This window comes from Idiotropiscis lumnitzeri, chromosome 1 (genome assembly GCF_059441095.1).
Source record: "Idiotropiscis lumnitzeri isolate Australia: NSW breed Sydney's pygmy pipehorse chromosome 1, RoL_Ilum_1.0, whole genome shotgun sequence".
NCBI lineage: Eukaryota > Metazoa > Chordata > Actinopteri > Syngnathiformes > Syngnathidae > Idiotropiscis > Idiotropiscis lumnitzeri.
The window spans coordinates 38678196-38687236 of record NC_142391.1 but is presented as its reverse complement, the minus strand read 5'-3'; positions in this window follow the sequence as shown (position 1 = coordinate 38687236).

Here is a 9041-nt window from a genome sequence, read left to right as displayed (position 1 = left end):
AAATACAGTGGACACTTGGTTGGTCAGAGACAGTGATGATGAGTGGGTGCGTGTGTACTTGTGAACCAGTGGTACAGGGGACTTGGGAATCATTACACACTCACAAGTAGGTCTCCGCGCAATCAGGAAATGTTTTCACGTCCCCAGTTTGTCATGTCAAATCAAACTAAAGTCATGTGTAAGTTGCTCTTTTGATTTCTTTATACTAACATAAGATCGAACTTGTCTGAGTGTAGAGGCCCATTTTCAGGCGCCGGCCAGCTGACTGGAGCTGACATTTGCTTTGTTGTCAAACTTCGATTCTTAAGACTGCTCCCCTGTGTAGCCCCAGGTGTTCTTCCTGATGCTAGAAGGGATATTCATCAAACAATGTAGTGAAGTAAAATGGCATATTGAAACAATTATGTATTTGTTTGGCAGTCAAGTCAACATATAATAATCGTGTATATACAGAACAAATGATAAACAGGGAATAAGTTGCTCCTTGTTCAATGGTCCATATGGTGGATTGGCAAGCTCACAGTAGCCCGAATGTAGCACAAATTTACAACAGCCTGTCTTAATAACAATCATACACTGGGTCAAACTCATTATTGTTCCAGGCCAAATCATAGTTCCAGTTTCCTTTGGAGGGCCCTTATGACTGTGAACCCAAATAAATGCATGATTGCCTCGTATTTCAGAAACACAACAAATTGCTTGAATAAATAGTTTTGAAATCAGAGGCCAGTAAAAACTGTTTGTTGAAATATTGTTTCATTTATTTTAAATGGGAATTGGTCATAAAAAAAGCTTGCTATATCTCAACATTTTTAAAACTAAAGACAACTTGTCATTTTTTCCATTACTGGCCAGATCTGGCCCCCGAGCCTTCAATATGACACCTGTGGTCTCTACACGGCTGTTAATGGCCCTTGTTTATATTTGTGTATGCGTACATATTTTAAACAAATGTGGGGAAAAAGATTTCCTTAATATCAAATTAAGTGTATCAAAATAAATGAAATATTCTTACATATTTTGTATGGGTCGTATATTTGAAATAAAATGTTTAGCTTTTAATTTCCAAGTTGAAAAATAAATCAAAGTAAAAATATAGATAAGGCAAAACAAACAGGTTGATAAAACGAATATGGGATGTGTAAAATGTTCAGATATAATTGGCGGCCACAAGAATATTTTCCCCTCTTTTTTTGTCTCCCATACCACGATGCAACACTTTTTACAGTAAATTGTGAAAGTGCTCTAATTTGTTGATGTTTATTTTATGCTCCCATGGGGCATTGTGTTTTGCAGTAATATACTGGATGGATATTTTGACTGGTTCCTTTATAGCAGAGTGTCACCAACACTCTGAAGAAGGCGAAAGACTCGCCGAAACATGTCAGGTAATAGAACAACCTAAAACGATATTGTCTGCTATAAATGAATCAGTCAAAATATAAATAATAAGAAGAAGACAAAATGAACTTAATCCAAAATATAATAATTTTCCAGAAAAAGATTCCTGTTTTACAGCAATGCCTTACAGTGTACCTTATAATTCCGGTGGCCATTATATTTCAAATGTTTAATGTTAAATGGTTAAATGTATCAGTTTCTAAAATTATTTAAGAAAGACTTGGGAGTAAACAGACATGCATTAGGTGATTGAATTGCTGCAGACAGTATTAGTATTAGTGCTCAAGGATGAAAGTACTGTCGCAATACCTCCGCACCTCCCCAAAAGATTAAAAAGTACATCTGAAGTCATAATATGGTAAAAGCCCCGAAATGTAAATTAAACTTTTTTTAGGGAGAGAAAGCGAGAGAGAGAGAGAGAGGCTTGAGTAAGTAAGACCTGTGACATCATCCTGTTGTTCACCTTCCTTTCCTCCAAATGAAACCGTTATTCATAGGACAGAGGACAAAACGTTAACCAGAAGGGAGATAGAGACTGCAGCATACAATACTACTGCGGTTCATGAAAATCATCCTGACCAACATCAATGTGCACGTGTGCACTGCAGATGTCTTCTTCCTCAGCCATTTTAATAATTGAGTCTGTACATAAACTAGTGTAACGGCAGCATGTTCTGCGCTGTTTATTTCGACACCGTTATGACCCTTACTCATAATTTGCTGTATAGATTATTTTATTTATGGGACATTTTTAGTTCAATTTGACATAACAAAACAAATGAAAAAGAAGAATATTATCCTTCAGACACAGAAAGTACATTTCATAGTTATACTGATAAGTTCAAATGAAATGTTTTCAGTATAACCTTCAGTCAGTCCAGTGTCCACGCTTTACGGCGCATGATGTCCGATATTCACCATTATATTGTTGTTTCTGTAAATTTGGTAGGTTTATTTATTATACATTTTAAACACAGACTAAATTTGCATATCCTATCAACAGTAGGCATGATTAATTCTAAATAGTACTAGGCCAAAACAATTCTGTATATTGAAGTTTGTTGGGGTCAAGATTAGTCCAAAAAAAAAAAGAAAAGGTTCTTGGTTTAAAATTTCTCCGTTAATCTTGCGAGGCAGGGATGATAACAAAACATCAGGTTTCTTTGTTTCTGCTGTTCTCGTCACTTGTTTGTGGCTCCGTCTCCACTGACAGCCTGTTGTTTGTGGGATAGCCATCTGTGTGTCAAGGCCTCAATGCCCTGCTGCCTCTGTAGAACCGACATGACAGCAGAGGTGAGCGTGGGGCACAACCTGTCAATCACTATTGTTGACAAGATGTTTCTTCTTTTCTGCATGTCACGAGAAAAAAAAAACTTCTTTGTAACGACACTAGGGAAGCTAGCCTGAACATTAGGAACAGTTCAGCAATTTACTAAGATCCAATAATGTGCAATAGGAATTAATAGAATTAATGTGAAAAATGTAATGGTGGTGTAAAAATGCAATTTCTTGAATGTTCACTCCTTGTAATCTCCAGTGGTGGGCTATGCATTTGATACATTGGCATCAGTGCCTTAACAGGCTCATCCGGTCGGGGTGGTTTATTTTTCACTAACAAGCTCTATGTATTTGTGTATTTTTATTTTCTTTTAATCAGGAAAATTATATTAGAAAGCATTTGTAGCAAAACATTTGCCGTTCCTACTGATACAAATCAAGCTCACTCTGTGATGTTTTAGCCAGCAAACACACTACTGTGGTTCTGACCTCACTTTGTCCCATCGGTCCCAAAATGGCGGCTCACAGATATTGACCAATCTATTATGAGGATTATTTCTTAAACTACAAATACTGTATTAATCAAAGTCATCTGTTTTGACATGTGCTGGGTGATACAACTCATTCTTGCGATGGAAAAATGGGTTTAGTTTCACTTTAAGTGGAAGAACTCGCAGGATGACCCAGGAACATTCTCCTTCAAGGGGAAGTCTGCAACCCTAAAGCAACGTTTTGACTCCAGGACATCTTCCTTTCAGCCACCACGAAAGGTCTGCTGCTGTTCTTATAACTTGTATTGGTTTGATTTGACATTTTTGCTTGGTGCTATGTTGAAGAAATTGGCCTCAATTGGCCTGTTCCAATACTTTTGCAGGTGAGTGTATGTCTTGGTGTATACCCGTGCAATATATAGTCCCTATAGCCTTGCAAATGACAGGGAAGTGATACTAGTTGAATTCCAACAGATGTGCTTGCCTTGCCTTGTGTATGTACAAAGCCACAGAGCGTCTTTTTGCAATATGGCGATATTTTGTCATTTTTCTTTGGAGGGGTGAATAAATCGAAAAAAATCTGTGAAACACTGAAGTCACGAAAAGTGAAGGACGCAGTGGGGAGTTTTGTTAAATAATAGGTTATAGTGTACCTGAAGAATGCATGTTCTGAAATGAGTATGCGGCTTGATCATATCCTTTTTAGTGTAATTACAAAGTAAGTAACATGCTTGCTGTTACATGCCGTATTATACTGTAAATAATCCTGACTGTGAAGAACCTTAAAGCTGCTCTGACTTTGTCTCATTGCCAAACAAATCTTGTGTTGTTTTTGAAAAATATGTTTCTGGTGTTTGGTGACACAGGTGTGGTCAGTTAAATGAGATGGATTTGTTTCTTTGTCAGTGAAGAGGGGTTCGTCAGTGGTAGTGGATTCTCTTATTGAGGTGTGTGTTGACATCCTGACAAAAAAAGAAAAAAAAAAACTATGCCTCCAGGTATGGCTCCGCCTCTTTCTCACTAGATCGACTTTCTTCCGCACAAGCCTGAGACACAGACACCTCCTCCAGGCTCCGTCATATAATCTGGGCCTGTCTGGGCCTTTATCAAACAGGATCAATGGGTGTGTTGGTCTTTTCTGCACGGGCTCTGCAGGCAGTTGCACACCTGCACACACATTCCTCCGACACATCCCTGTGCAAGAGGCATATCACCTGTCTTTTATGGCTTCTTTGCTTGAAGACAAGGGAGGGGTGGAATACACTTCCTTCTTTACATTTCCACAGTTAAAAGAAGCATGCCCTTTCATTTCAGGAAGTTATCCTAACCTCAAATCTTAAATTGTCTTTGTGATTTCATATATTTCTTCTGCAGCGGTAATGGACACAGATCACCTTCGGTACACACTCGTTTTAGCTCCTTCCGACCTTGAAGACCTTGTGTGGCTGATAAGAGGAGATGAATCAAAGCAGGAGTGACTCGTCCTGCAAAGCAATATGTCTTTGTAATCTCATTAATTGAACTGAGCCTGAGATGAGATTGGCGGACATGCCATCCAGTGGCTGAGCTACCATGTAAAAAAGTCATTTGAGATAGTCACTTTGCAAAAGAAAAAAGGGCAGCACGGTCGAGGAGTGGTTAGCACGTCAGCCTCACAGTTCTGAGGTATAGGGTTGGATCCCTTCTCCGGCCTTCCTGTGTGGAGTTTGCATGTTCTTCCATGCCTGCGTGGGTTTACTCCTGTTTCTTCACGCATTCCATAAACATTCATGGAAGGTTGATTGAACACTCTAAATTGGCAGATGGTTGGCTTCCCGCTAAATGTAGTACGCCACCCGGACCACCTCAACAGGTTGACCAGGGCCATGATAAATTTTATTTGCATGCTTGCCATGCTCGAATGGGCCATTAGATGTCGATGAATTAAACATGCCGATTTGTGCTTAGCTGTGCGTTTCAAGAGAGACACTTAACTAATTGAATTTCATGGTCAAGTGTGAATGCGTCATTTGCTCTCAAACGGATGTTTGCTATGGGCTCGTCTTCAGGGTCGTCCAACTGCAGTCCGAACATCGACCAGTTGGTGACCTCATGAAGTTTATGATTTAATATTTCTGGATCACCTATTTATTTGTAAACTGCATGTCTGTTCACCACTATTCATCACACTCTTCTACAAAACAATCTACACTATAAAAGAACTCGTATGATTGTGTGTGTGCTTGCGTGTGTGGGTCGGTGTGTGCGTGTGTGTGCGTGTGTGTAGGTGTGTGTGAAACCTCAACACCTTTCTGGCTCCTGTCTGAAATGCATTGCCTGGAGCAGCAGTGGATTTTCCCTGGAAAATAACTTAGGTGAAACAGATTTAGTCTTTCTTCTTGTTTTGATTTCCCAGTTTCCTGAGTGGCCAGAAGGCCAAACCATGAAGGAAACAGGCAGACAGAGAGTCCTTTTCAGGCTCCTTGGCCCCTAGTCAGAATGGGATGAGGGTTTAAACCTGAAGGCCACACAACGAGCATTAAATTGGAGAATTCCATTTTAATATGATCCCTTATATGAACAATTCTATCCAAGCCGACTTTAGATTTAGAAGGTGCAAGACTAAAATTAACACTAGTGGAGGAAGTGATCATGACTACTTTGTGCCTAATGCTGCTCGTTGAAGTGTAACTTCTAATGTCGAGCTCTTGGAATGAGTGTTAATGTAACCAACAAGTAACTACAGCTGGGTTGCATTAACTTGTGATGTCATCACTCGAGATTGGTCTTGGTCTTGAGAATGGATTTTTCGCCTGTGTCAGAGCTTCTGTGCATTCTGATTTGCTAAAATTTGAGACGTGGCCGCATCGTGAAACTGCAATTCATATTTTGAAGGGAAAAAAACCTCTCGACCACTTGTAAAATCTTGTGGCAAAACGCCCGCACACTGTGTGTAAGTGTGCAGTTCTGTTCTGCCGCATCAATCAGTGTGCGGAGTCCAACATGTTTGTTTAGTGAGGACTGTGACAACTATTGAATGAGAATTGGGGGGGGGGGTTGCAACACTTTTGATTTTCCTCTCACAGAGGTCATTTTGGGCCTGTTAGTTGAGAGCCGTTTTCTTCCAGCAGAGGTGGAATTGGGTGGCGCTCTGCAAAGAGTAAATTCGGGCATTAATATTCCTCACTGCACACTTAAACTAAACTTACACCCATTTAAAATATAGTTGTTAAAAGTAAGACTTTGAACCTTCTCAAAAAGGAAAATACACCATGGCAATTGCTGCTTTCTGGGAAATAGTTTTCCCTAACGGCATAAGGCACCACTCATACTTTTGTAACTGACTGGTCTTGGAATTCTTCCACAGTGTAAATGAACTGTACATTACTGACTGAGCAGTTCAATATAAGGCTTGAGGATTAATTGCTCAAATACTTTGCAACAAGTCCTGCGCTTAACATCAAACTACAGCGAAGCAAAACAAATCTTAAAGGGGAAGTCAACACCCCGAAAAATATTTGCAATAAAATGTTTGCCTTCACTTGTTCTAAACATGGCATTCTGATTAATATTGCATGTGCAGGATATGAGTTAAGCAGCAGACTCCTCTCGTTTTTAGGGAGGTGGCCTTTTTGCCACTTCTGTGAACGCAGTTGCTCAGAGCTAAGGTAACGACCAATCACGGCTCACCTGTTTTCTGAAGCTGAGCCATGGTTGGTCATTAGCTGAGCCCTGAGCAACTGTGATAACATTGTCAGTTGACAGAAGTGAAAATGGTCACTCCCCTGCCCCCATTTATCAGAATGCCATTTTAAAACTAGCGGGCCTGCATAGAACATATTTTTGTCAAGAAAATCTTGGGGTTGACTTACCATTTAAACAGTTTACCAATTAAGCCACTGAAGACTTTCTGCACTCAACTTTCTGATTCCTTGAAATATATTATTTTGTTACCCCCCCAAAAAGTGCTGCATCTTCAAGATGGGATAGATATTGCTAATACAAAAGGTAAAGTAACCAAAACAAATCTAATTTGCTTTAACAATGTATGATGCTGCTGACTATCACATTATCTGTACATGTGCTTTGCAAACAGAGGACAGTGTGATTAGTTTTTAGTTGTTGACTCCCGGACTGATCTTGCGAGGTCTCCTTACTTGCGATTGTGACAAGAGAGTCCTTGTAAGGGAAGGTTGGTAATGCCTGGCACCGACCATTAGTATTGTCCTAGTCTCCTGCTGCTTCAATTGACAATTTTATGGCCATCAGCGCCCTCTGGTGGGTTTTTTTTCTTTTTCTTCAAAAGCGCTGCAGAGTAACTTCATATACGACTGCTTGTGCTCTTTAGCGTCACTCGAAGATGGAGTCTTGATTTAGGGTGAGAGGCGGTGTACAGCGTGACTGATTACCTGTCAATTACAGGTATGATACACCCACTCATACTTATGTTCACACTTTTGGAACATATAGAGCCAGTGAATCCAACATATTTGGGGCTGGAAACGTGTAGACAGTTACTTTCAAACTAACCCTTGCTTGTTGTCTAGACTGAAGGCCACGTGGTGCATTCGCTGGCAAACTCCCCAAATGAGTTGCTGCACGCCTTTTACCCTTCCTGCAGCCAAGCCTTTTTGTGCCACATTTGATATTTTAATTCATATCTATGTGCAAATCTCTTTAAGTTAAAAAAATGTAAATTAGAAAAACAGGGTTTATTGTTCATTTGCATGTGGTGACGGGTCATTCTGTCCAGGTATTGTACAAACTCATTTTATGGCAAGTGACCTGACTGCTTTCAAACCTGGCCTAACATATGGCTCGTTAATAACAATGTGTGAGAATTAATTTTTCACTCAGAGAAATGTGTGCTCAGACAACAGGAGCACAACGCTTTATAAAATGAAAAGCCCGGTTAGTTCAGATGGTATTTGAGAGAGCAGTAACCCAACAAATAATAAATAAGTGAAAGGACTGTCAGTAGAGTGAAAAGGTGCGGAGATGCCCACCACCAACTACGCTGATGATAAACACTTAATATGTATTGTTTTTAAAACCGGGTGCATGTATTGTTTTTGAAACCATTGATTTTTGTTAGATAGGGTTACCGCGGCACCTCAATAAAACTGCAGTCATCTGTAAATGCCGCAGCAAACCCAAACTCCAACCCACCCAAGCAACATCATATATTATAGTTTACCTGACTGTCTGTCCTCTGCCTGGGTTGGTCAAGGTAAAATGTACATGAATTTGTGGCACGTAGGACGCAACCATTTCTTCTTGAAAGAAGTGGGGGTAAAAAATGTCAGAGAAAGCCTACTAGAACAAACAAAAAAAAAGATCCACTTTTTTTTTTTACAACTATCAAGACAGCTGATAGAGAGAATGTTCCAGATGTACAATGCCTAGATAGCTACAATTATCTGATAGAGTTCCCCTCTCCCTACACTGGTGAATCGCAATCATCGTGAAATGTTACCAGTTCAGGTGAAGAGTGTGTGTACTTACAGTATAAGTTTAATCAATCTTTGAGACATGTATAATGCTACTGGCACAATCAACCAGGCCACCTCACAAAGCCAACAGTGGGCCAATTAGGATTTGTTTATTTATTTTTTAAATATTATAATGAAAAATCCGAGCTAGATGGGCGAGCGGGCGGCACTTGGCACGCAGCCTCACTGGCGATGGCCACATCAGGATCACTTATTTCACCGTCATGTACAATCAAGTTAGATCTGCATGTTTAATTGATTCCGTAATTGACACACCTGATATGAAGTGATCACAACAGAGGCGATAACCGCCACTATGAGATTGATACCACTTCTCTCTATGTTGTCGTCTCTTTTTTTTTTTTAGCTACTATCCATTTACTAGACCTTTATTCTTCTT